The sequence below is a fragment of the Apodemus sylvaticus genome, chromosome 9, assembly GCF_947179515.1.
Source record: "Apodemus sylvaticus chromosome 9, mApoSyl1.1, whole genome shotgun sequence".
Lineage (NCBI taxonomy): Eukaryota > Metazoa > Chordata > Mammalia > Rodentia > Muridae > Apodemus > Apodemus sylvaticus.
In genome coordinates, this window is record NC_067480.1 from 24,679,317 (window position 1) to 24,691,429 (window position 12,113).

Below are 12,113 nucleotides of genomic sequence, written 5' to 3' on the forward strand. Positions count from 1 at the left end.
AGGCCCAGGCCACATGCAGTGAGACCCTCTGGGCCTCGCCATATGAGGAGAACGGTAGACAAGGGAAAACAGTGTGCATTTGGAGAGTAGGATCTAAGCAGAAACAGTGGCTCCTGGCCATGCAAAATACCTTCTGTTTCGGTGAAGAAAGAACAGATGTTTGAGATGTTGGGGTAGTTGGTACCTTGTGGGGATGGAGGTAGAAAGCAGAGGATGTTGGGGGTGACCAGACTGAGACAACAGCAAGGAAAAGCCTAAATGGACTCAAGAGGCCATGTGAGCCCTCAGCCTGGCCCAAGTCCCGTACCGTCAGGGTCTTCAATGGCTTCCTATGGATGGGCCAGGATCCCACTGTTGTATACAGTGAAGAGACAGATGAGTCCTGGAAGGCTGGAGGGACTTAGACCAGTGGTCTGGCAGACAAGCCAGGTCTATTCTGAAGAAGACATGTGGAGGTGGGCAGGGGGCAGGGGTCGGGCAAGGGGCAGAAGTGGAAGAAGTTCTCACTCTCTGTGGTGAAGGAATCAAGGTCATTTGAAAGACTAGGAGGCAACCAGAAGGAAGAGGACCAATGGGGCAGGGAACTGGAGTGTCTGTTGTGTGACATTGCCTAGGGAAGATGTCAACAAATGTCTGCTCACTCTAGACGGGGCCCTGAAGACCAAAGACATAGTCTTACCTGAGTCAGGCTTAGCAAGTCAGTGAGCTTACTGGAGTCACCTACAGGGGTAGGGTCAAAGGTTTCACTTAAAGAAGCTTGGGTGGCTCAGAGCAGTTGTATGACCAAAAAGGACCCCTGACCTGACCCCAGCACCCCTGGAGCTGCATGGCATACTGCTGACTGGCAGGTCTCCTCAGCAGTTGTGACAGCCTGTACGAACTGGGGAGGAGCCTTGAGAATCTTGCCACTCTCTCTTGGGGCTTGCTGGGCCTTGGGTGCTTTGTTTATTTCTGGAGTCTACAGAGCCTCCATGCTCCTCCCATGGGGAATGTTTCAAGGCTGAGGAAACAGCTGCCCACAGTGTCCACCAAGCAAACCACCCAATGGTCAGTTTCAGCCACCACCATGATAGTGATAGGGGAGGGAGGAGGGTCAGGTCTCCGTCCTGTTCAGTGGCTGCCAAGGTGCTCCATTTTTCACGCTCAACCTAGTGCCGGGCAGGGCAGTACTCACTGATGGATATCTCACAGAGAGCAAAGAACAGGGTTTGAAATGCCAAGGACAAGGGTGTATAAGCCACAGAAAAGGGGTTCTGAGAACTGAACAGTGACCTCTGGGTATGGTACAGGGAGAGGGAGCCCGGGAAGGCACGGTGCTGAGAGCTTCCTGATGCGGAAACGAGGATGAGAAGAGAGCTTGTCATGAGTAAAGTCTGAGGAGGATTACAAGGCCTGGCTATCCAGAAAGAGGCAAGAATTGCAAGGTACCCTGGGGTGATGTGTGATGCAAGGCTGATGGGAAGGGGGAGCAGGAGACTCCGGGATGGGTAAAAAGGCAACGTGAAAGCCAAACCGAGATGGAGTGTTAGCCTCCCGGTCTCCACTGCGGCAGGTGACGGTGGAGGCACCACAGATGCCATCCGGCAGCTGCAGCCTCCCTCCACTCAGGTGGCTGACAGGTGTCCTGCAGTATCATTCCTTCCTGCCAAGACCTGATGGTGGTGTCTGAGGAAGATTTATAGTGACTCTCTGGCTGCTGGTAGTTGGGGAGGAAGCCAAGAGTCAGGAAAATGATGCCTCTGCCTCCTCTCCTCACTTCCAGGAATGGTCACCCCCACTGTCAAGGCCTGGAGATAGCCTGCATTTCACCCGCCAGTCAGGACCCCATAAGCTGTGGTCTACACGGCAGCAGACTCCCCTCCGGGCCAGCCTTCCCAGTGTCAGAAGGGGACATTCTCCATTTGCACACAGGGACCTGGAGGCTGAAGGTTGGATAATAGGGACACAAAGCTGGGAGACTGTAGCTGTAGCATGAGGCCTAGGATGCTGGCCTAAAAGGCGCTTTCCCCACTTTTTTATACCCACTTCCTGCCCACCCTGCTGGCTCTGCACAGGGCTTCATGGCTACCCCTGAGAAGCCAACCTACTGTTTGTTTTCCTGGTTTATTTTGCTATAGAATCTCTTGACTGAAGGGAGAGATTAGTTGGGGGGGAGGGGCTATGTATGGCTCTTTCTTAGGGTTTCTATTACTGTGACGAAACACCATGACCAAAAAATAAGTTGGGGAGGAAAGGATTTATTTGGCTTATACTTCCTCACTGCTGTTCATCACAGAAGGAAGTCAGGACAGGAACTCAAGCAGGGCTGGAACCTGGAGGCAGAAGCTGATGCAGAGGCCATGGAGGAGTGCTGCTTACTGGCTTGCTCCCCATGGCTTGCTTAGATTGCTTTCTTACAGAACCCAGGACCACCAGCCCAGGGATAACACTACCTACAGTGACCTGGACCCTCCTCCATAGATCACTAATTGAGATAATACCTTAAAGCTGGAACTCATGGAAGCATTTCCTCAATTGAAGACTCCATCCTTTCTGACAACTCTAGCTTGTATCAAGTTGATACACAAAACGAGCCAGGACAGGCTCTAAGAGTGGCCATCTGACAGGAGTTCTGGGATGGGTGGCATATATGCTCATATAGCATGGGTCAAGAATAAGTACCCTGATATTAACCCCTTCTGGTTACCACTATCCCACTTCTAGCTAGTCTGACTACCATGAGATATGAAGGAGGCCATACCTATCCCATCTACTGAGAAGGAATCCCAGTGGAACCATCAAGGAATGCCAGTGTCTGCTTCAAGGTCCTCCTCTCTGCCTTCGTTAGCTTTGCTTACCAACCTGATACATCTAGAAAGAGAGAACCACAACTGAGGTTCTGCCTCCATCAGACTGGCCTGTAGAGCGTTGCGCTTGATTGGTAGTTGATGTAGGAGGCCCAGACTACTATGGGCGGTCCCATCCCTAGGCAGATGGGCCTGGGGTATATAAGAAAGGTTGCTAAATATAAGCCTAGAGACAAGCCAGCAAGCAGCACTCTGTGCTCTTCACTCAGTTCCTGCCCCCAGGTTCCTGTCTTGAGTTCCTGCCTTGTTTTCCCTCACCGATGGACTGTGACCTGTAAGCCAAATAAACCCTATCTTAGTGTGTTTTATCACAGCAACATAAAGCACACGAGGACACTGTCTATCTGATTAATTCACAGCTTTAATTACGTCCCAAAGCCACCCATGTGCTTCATTCTAATCCATTCCAGGTTCTTAACTATAGCCAAACGCACATTATAAATTTAACAGCCTGTCTGGATAGTCAGAGTTCTTTCTTGAGAGCTCTTCTGCTTCTGAATCCTCCCCTTAAGCGGTTGTCCTCTTCCAAACTCCATGCGTTAGTGGCTGTTCTCCCCATCGCTGTGATAAAAATACATGACAAAGGCATCTGATGGAAGGAAAGGAGGGCTTGTCTTGGCTCACCGTTTGAGGGTACCATCCATCAAGGGTACCGTCAATCACAGTGAGAAAGGCAGGGATGAGAGAAGAGCTCTCCCTGTGAGAGGAGCCAGAGGCAGCTGGTCACATTGTATCCACAGTCAGGAAGACAAGGGAGATGAATGATACTATTTTGTTCCTTTCATTCAGTCTGGAACCCCAGCGCAGGGGATGGTGCTACCCACAGACAGAGTGGGTCTTCCCTTCTCAGTAAATCTCTCTGGAAACTCACAGAGCTAGAGATGCTAATGAGGTGTTCTAAAATCCACTCAAGGTGAGACGGAAGAGTAGCCATCATACTCCAGAAGGTTCTGGAGGGAACAGTGCTAATTTGCTCCAGTGTTTTGTCTACCTAGTTCAATGTTCTATATGAAAGCATAATTGCGAACCCCAGATGTGGGTCAAGTATGGAGCTGATAATGAGGGGGGTCACAGTGAACTCGAGAAGAGAGTCACTTACTGTTATAGATGTAGGCCTGACCTTTCATTTCAACACATCATCAACACGAGCAAGTTACTGCTGAGACACCCCTTTCTTTGAAATATGCTGGGGTCACTATCTTGACCACACAGTTTAGCTTGGTTATGTCCTGTCCAGGCCTAGCAGCCCTCTTGGTTAGTAGCTGTGGTGTAACAGTGCTGAGCCGACTCTATCCGGTTCCAAGCACACCTGTCTCTCCTTGGTCTTTCCACTCAGGCCCCTGTCACAGCTGGGCTCCTTGCCAAATCCCTTTTCTACATGCTGGGCAAGACTAAAATAGAGCATGCTCAGTAGAGGACCTGAGCTTGTCATCCGTGCCTTCTCTGGAACACCGTGGGTTGGCTCAAAATGCTGACTTGGGGTAAAATGGGCAATGCTCGGGTTAAGAAATATCCATTTTTAGGCTGCTGGTAGATTATCCATATCGGCGGGGGGGGGGGGAGCGGGGAGCGCCACACTCATGCACATATGAGAAGTACTATTTGGACTTCAAGGGTTATAAAAACGACGTGCAGGTGAAAGGAGGAGAAATGGGGGCACCCTGGGTGGATTCGAGCAGATATGATGAAGATACAATATATGTATGTATGAAACTGTCAGAGAATAAATTTAAGAATTCATAAAAAAAGAGAAAAAAATCTTTCTCTTTTAAAATCACCTATCTGTGTTGCTAGCTCTCAGCATTTCTGGCTGTTTATAAAATTTATCTCAAATGGTCACATTGGTCTTGGTGTTAAGTGCTCCAAGGAGGTCGCCACTGCCATCTGAGGAGCCATCATCTTGGCCAAGCTCTCCATCGTCCCTGTGCAGAGAGGCTACTTAGAGCCCCACTCTGTTCCATGAACGGTGACAGGCGCTGTGGCTCTGTGCTGGTGCGTCTCATCCCTGCCCCCAGAGGCACTGGCATTGTCTCTGCTCCTGTGCCCAAGAAGCTCCTGATGATGGCAGGTATAGACGACAGCTACACGTCAGCCAGAGGCTGCACTGCCACCCTGGGCAACTTTGCCAAGGCCACCTTTGATGCCATCTCCAAGACCTACCTGATCCCCGACCTCTGGAAAGAGAGACAGTGTTCACCAGGGCTCCTTATCAGGAATTCACTGATCATCTTGTGAAAACCCACACCAGAGTCTCTGCTCAGAGGACCCAGGCTCCAGCTGTGGCTACCACATAGTGGTTTTATACAAGAAAAATAAATGAATTAAGTCTTAAAAAAAGAAAAGAAAAAAATAAATACTTAAAATGAGATCTTAAGTCCCTATACTAGACACAAGGGGAAAACAAACAAAAGAAGACAAAACTCGGTAATTATTCTCAAAGGATTTTGATTGAAGCAAGGCATTCTTAAAGATAAGTTTGTAAAATGAGAGATATCAACACAGGTAAGTAATTTTAAAGGAAATTCGAAGTGGGTCTGTTTACTAAAAGGCTTTGAATACATATAAATTGTATTCTAATTCATATACATTCTAATAACATATTTTACAAAAACTTTGGTTTTCATCTTACTGGAAATTAATTCCTCTTTCTCTCTCCATATGTATGTATGTGTGTATATACATACATACATATATATAATTTTTCTTCACTAAAGTATTAAAGTTCTTGCTCCAGGAGCTGGGCAGGATAGTGCACACCTTTAATTCTGATACAGAGAGAGAGGCAGGCAAGGGTCTGTGAGCTTGAGGCCAGTCTAGTCCACATAAGAAGTTTCAGGTCAGCTTGGGCTTCATAATGAAACTCCACTGTAAAAGAACTAGTTCTTGCTTCAGTAGAATATATATGTATGTGTATGCATATGTGTAGGTGTATGTGTATATGTATATATGAACCTCTCTTTGAGAAGATTGCAAGTAAGAGAGCTAGATTCTCAGAATCTCAGAATCTCTCTAGGAGACTGCTACATTCTTGTGCCACAGTACCCCCCTCCCCAGCACCCCCTCCCCAGCACCCTCCCTCCCCAGCACCCTCCCTCCCCAGCACCCCTCTCCCCAGTACCCCCCCTCCCCAGCGCCCTCCTTCCCCAGCACCCTCCCTCCCCAGCACCCCCTCCCCAGCACCCTCCCTCCCCAGCACCCCCCTCCCCAGCACCCCCCTCCCCAGCACCCTCCTTCCCCAGCACCCTCCCTCCCCACGCTCCACAGCAGTGACTCTGCTGAGGCAGTCATATTTTAGTTGCTTTGGAGTCAGCCAGGCTAGATTCTGGTCCCACCTCTTTCATCTCTGAGTGCTGTGAGCCTGGGCAACTCACTTGACATCAGTCACTTTCACTATCTTGGTCTTCAACAGTGTTTCTCAGCTTTCCTAATGCTGCGACCTTTAATACAGTTCCTCATGTTGTGATGATGCCCAGCCCTAAAATTATTTGCATCGCTGCTTTATAACTGTAACTTTGCTACTGTTATGAATCTCAATGTAAATATCTGTGTTTTCCGATGGTCTTAGGTGACCCCTGGAAAAAGGAATCATGACCCACAGGTTGAGAAACCAGTGGTCTACAAGGTCTACACAGCCTAGCTGCTCTTTATGTGCTCCTTTCTTGACTGAATGTCTGTACCAGGCCACACAGAGCACAGACTAGCAGTTGGCAGCTACTATCCCACACTGGTGAGAGGCAGGTCAGAGAATAAAGAGAGGGAAAATGCATCAGTGCTGACCCTCCAGGCCCAGAAGGGAGATCAGAGGACGAGATCAGAGGTCTGCGTTTTGTGAGTGATGGAGCAGCCAGGAGGCTAGCTCTCCACTCTGACATATCACGAGTCTCCAACAGTTCTTGAGAGCAAGAGGAAGCGGGAGCTGCCAAGCTCTGTGTGTGGAGCTGGCAGCTTCTGTAAAGAAAGAGCCTTGAGGGCGCCCTGCGGAAATGTGAGTCAGGAGCCCCATGGTGCTGCTTTAGCTGGTATTGAAGTCCGGTTGCTCCCCTCCGCCACCCAGCTGCACCTGCAGCCATGGACTGTTCTCCTTTTAACCATTAACTAGAACAATGACACTGCCTGTTTCAAATTGGAAGGATGGCCACCCATTCGAGGAAGAAGATCAGTTTCTAAAACAAATGGGAAAGCTGGATTCAAAAAGATGACAGGTAGCTGTGCCCTGGGATGAGACTTGATATCCCTACAACTTAGGAAGCTGAGGCAGGAGGATGACAAGTTCGAGATCTTTCTAGGCCATGAAGTAAGTTCCAGGCCACCCTGGGGAACTTGGTGAGATCCAGTATCCAAACAAACCAACCAAAACTCAGAAAGCAAGCAGGCTGGGGACGTTGCTCAGTGGTAGAATGTCTGCCTTGCACATAAGAGGTCCTAGGTTCAGCCTTCAGTAACACACACACACACACACACACACACACACACACACACGAAGGTCTTTAGTTCCAAGGGCTGGGATATGCTCATGGTTCACTGATGAAATACTGCCTACCATACAAAAGCCCCTGTGATCCATCTCCAGAAAAGAAGTCTGTAGCAGCCTCATGCTGTAAGTAGGTCAAGGAAGCAAAGAAGGTTGTGAGGAAAAGAAAAAGAGCTTTAAAATGCAGAGAAAGAATTTTGAAGGTTCGCTGAGTGGGTCCAACCTGTCTGCACAATGTGCTCACATTGGTGTTTTGCATTTTCTCAAGTAGCAAAACTCCAACTCCAGTCGTGAAGACACTACACTCCTAAAAGTATCCACCAGAAACTTTGCTCTGCCCACAGTTTCTGTCCCTTGGACTACTGACTAGGGCAGTGGGGCAGTGAGTCTCAGACTAGGTCATATTGGGCCTCTGCCCAGCTCTGAGTGGTTCATTCCAACTGCAGCCTCCATACAGGAGTAGTTCAAGGAATAGTTCTTCCTTGAAGGAAGTGGGTGCTGTGTGAGAAGGTAAGGAGGGAATAGGTTGCAATCCTTGCTTCACAGATCTTGAGGGCCCTGCGTCTCACCCCGAGAGTCACCCAGAGCAATTGAAACCCATGCAACTCCATCCCACGCTCTCCTCTCCTAAGGATGCTGTGCGCACACTGGGACTAAACAGGAAACATAAAATACAATCCCTGGTGCTCATTACTTATGGATTCTTTACTTTGGAATTTTTGGTTACTTATTAAAATTTGTTTGCAACCCCAAATTGATGCCTCTTGGACTTCGAAGTCATTAGCAGATATCCACAAAGAAAAGTATCTTTGGCTTTTCTCAGCCCAGGCCAAAGGCCAAGGTCTGTCTTTCTGTCAGGTTGCAGAATGTGATTCAGTCTGTTTAGCCCTAAGGTTAGTTTTTGTGGTTGTTTTGTTACAATGTTGTTACTTTTGTTGGTGATTTTGCTGTTTAAAAGTATCTTCCAAAAAGGGTTAACAAGCTATTTGGGCCTCCTAGCACAAGAAGGTTTATGGAGGAAATGTGTCTGTTAGACACACCTCCTGCCAGCATTTCACTGTACTGCCCTTGGTTAGGAGTTCCATGCTAATGAAGGAAGAACTTACTTTAGAGCTAGGTGTCTCACTCTGCACAGCTGAGCCCACCACAAGGACCTGGGTGTGATCCTCAGAATCCACATAAAATAAAACCAATGTGGAGATGAGTGCTGTGATCCCAGAGCTAGGGAAGTAGAGAGTGGGATGGGCTACTCAGCCAGCTTAGCCAACTTGACAGATTCTGAACCACTGAGAGATTCTGTCTCAAAACGAAAAAAGAAAGAGAAGAAATAAACATAGTACACATAGGATGACTGCCGGAACTGACCCCTGGTCAGTCTCCACACACTCAAACACAAATGCTCAATGTGCATGTGCATCTGCACACACACACACACACACACACACACACACACACACACACGCATGCACTTGCATATGCATGTGTACACCATACACCCCACCCATATGTACACACACATGTGTGTGCACATGTGCAAACAGACTGTACATTAGCCAGGAGTCACACAACAGACACTTACATTAAGGGCATGCATTGAGTGGCTGCTGGCTACCCCGCATCCCTCTGAATTCAAAATGCTCTACCCCAATGGTCTTTGGCTCAGCATTCCCTTGCTCAGTCTCCTCAGTGATTCGTAGAGCAGAACCCCTGCAAATCAAGAGGATCTGTTCCACAGAGACGCTGATGCACTGGGTCTTGGACTTTGGAGTCCATTACATTCTCCTCCTGCCTTAGGAAACTCACTGACCTGTGAGAAATCCTGGAGAGCTAGAAGAAAAGAAACGAGAAGTAGAATAGTCTAGGATGTAGTAAATGAATGTCTAGGAGACAAAGTCGGAGAGCCAAGGGTTCCTAGACACTGTGGGTCTGTCACACCAGAGACACTGGCCGCCAACCTAGGATTCATGTGGCGGGCGGGGTGAGACTCTTACCAACCTCACACACTGCACCAGAGCCACAAAGCCTCAAGCCATGTGCTTCAGTTGAAATCTAAGAGAAGCAGCAATTGATTCGGAAAGGTGCTCTGGAAGGCAGAAAGCCTTGGGCTAGTATTGCAGGCTGGTTTAGGAAGTATGGCCGCCTGAGAACACCGATAAATAAAAATCACAAAATTTAACAATGTAAACTTTTCTATTTACCATTGGAGACCCAGAGGCGGAGAGCACTGACTGTTCTTTCAGGGGGCCTGGGTGCAATCCCTAGTTTCCATATGGTGGCTCACAATCACACAGAACTCCAGTTCCAGGAGATCTTCTGCTTTCTTGTGGCCTCCTTGGGTACCAGGCATGGACATGAGGTCCAACATGCAGGAAACACTCATACTTAAAAATAGTGACCTGGTGCGTTCCTTTAATCTCAGCACTCAAGAATCAGAGCCAGGCAGCTCTCTGTGAGTTGAGGCCTATACAGCAAGTTCCAGGACAGCTAGGACTACATAATAAGACCCTTTTTCAAACAAACAAAAACAAACAAACAAACAAACAAACAAGAAAAGCAGGCGGGAACAAGACCTCTCCAGCAGTATTTCAAGGTTAACATCCATGCTCGGTGCTTATCTTCAAAGTGGAGCTGATCAGTGGTTTGCAGTTTTGAGGGAACGTAGGAACATTAATAGAAGCTGAGCTATTTGGGTTGGTCTTCAACATGGAAGAGTTGCATTTGTCATTTTTGAGCTGTAAATTACACGCAGCACCAGAGAGTGGATTTACTCACCCAGCCTCCACATGATTAAAATATTGATTCTGCTTTCACGGATGCCAGCACATTGAACCCACCGATACATCAAGCCAGAGCGTCACATTAAGTCAGAATCATGGCGAAGACAACCTCTTTGGGAAGCTATTTTGATGCATAAACACGTGAGCAATACTAAGAGATTGATACTGAAATATAATTTACATCCCAAGGCACTTTGTGTCAGTGTGTATTTCATTTGTTCCTCTTGCTCTTGGAAGAATATGGCTTCCCAGTTTGCATCTCAACAGCTTACACATTACCCCTGTACCCTAAAGAAACTGTTGGCCATTGTTTTCAGACTTTAGATTTTGCTTTTTTAAAATAAAATGCCTATTGAGGGTCCTCAAGGAGTCCAGGAAGATTTTTAGTACACGGGGGATGGAGATGTGGAGCCTTTGAAGAGCATCATGACAACTTGGCTCTGTCTGTCAGCACCTTGGACTTGTTTGAGGTCCACCACTAACATCCTTGATTCTCGTCTTCACCCTTATCGGCTTTGTGTTTCGGGTACCACTGTTACCTCGGGTGAGGATGCTGGTAGATTGTATTTCTGGAACTTTCTAGTTAAATTAATTGAAGTTCCTTTTCCAAAACCGATGGACTTTCTTTTTTTTTTTTTCCCCCTCTTTGGTTTTTTTCCGAGACAGGGTTTCTCTGTATAGCCCTGGCTGTCCTGGAGCTCACTCTGTAGACCAGGCTGGCCTCGAACTCAGAAATCCACCTGCCTCTGCCTCCCAGAGTGCTGGGATTACAGGCGTGCGCCACCACCGCCCAGCTACAGATGGGCTCTCTTATCTATTGGTCTTAGAATGTCAAACCTCTGAGGAAAAGCCCAGGGTGATGTTTTCAAGTTTAAGACATAAATAATTGGGGCTGGAGAGATGGCTCAGTGGTTAAGCTGTTCTTCTAGAGGTCCTGAGTTCAATTCCCAGCAACCATCTGTAATGGGATCCAATGCCCTCTTCTGGTGTTTCTGAAGACAGTGACAGTTACTCACATATATAAGATAAATAAATCTTTAAAAAAAAACAAAACAAAACAGAAAGATAAACAATTGCCTTTTGCACCCTCCTGGGTATGTACCCCATTCATTTTCTCTCTCTGTCTCTGTTTCTCTCTCTCAGAAAGAATGTTAGTCCCCAGTGTGTCTAAGATAGCTTTGTGATGTCTTCTCTTATTTTTATTTCCTATATCGCCAAACATTTGTAAAAGGTACCACTGTCTCTCTAAACAAAGAATAAATATTTAGGACATCAGCCAGCCCTGCTACAGCTTTTGGTTTCTCCTTCCCTAGCCCAGGCTCCAGGGAGACCCTCACCTTGGGCCCATCCACCATCATTGCTGGACCTCAGAGCCGCCCTATGGTTGGCATCTACAACTTGCCGTGCATTTTGAGCCTTGCCTGCTCTCTTTCCCTCTGTGTGCTGTGCCCACCTGGTCATTGCCCCGGACCACCCCTGCCAGGGCTGGTGTTGCCTCAGGCCTTTGCCCCTGTGAGGAAGTCCATCCTGAGACACCAGCTCAGGCATCTTGGGCAAAGTCAGACAGCATCCTGAGGAATCAGCCCACACAGGAGTCTGGCTCTGCTCCTAATTGGTTAAGACAAACAAACAAACAAATAAACACTTATCCAGGGCAATTTCTTTTTTATTTTAAATAAAACTTCACATTTAATCTTTCTAAATTCCATACACTTACACGATGAAGTTTGGTCCTATCCTCTCATTAATGTCTCCTTCCAGCTTGGGTCTTCCTTTCACGCATGCGCAAATGTGGACAACAATTTAATGAGACCAGCCGCGGTCTTGTTACATGTTCCTGCTATTTTTGCTGGCAGCAGCATAGTTTCTTTTCCCTAGCTTCCTCTATTTTACGCCAGACTCTCGGAGGAGGGGCCTCTGGCCATCTCCCCTGACCTCTGTGTCCCTTCCAAGGTAAGGCCAGTGTTCCTACCTGCTCAGCAGGAGGCTTTGACACAGCTGCTCCGAGGAAGCTCCCCG

At 47.8% G+C, this 12,113-nt stretch overlaps 1 pseudogene; it reads left to right on the forward strand.

The window, feature by feature from the left end:
- Positions 1-5,149, forward strand: part of LOC127692807 (40S ribosomal protein S2-like) — a 61,664-nt pseudogene extending 56,515 nt beyond the window's left edge.
- The last annotated feature ends 6,964 nt before the right edge of the window (positions 5,150-12,113 follow it).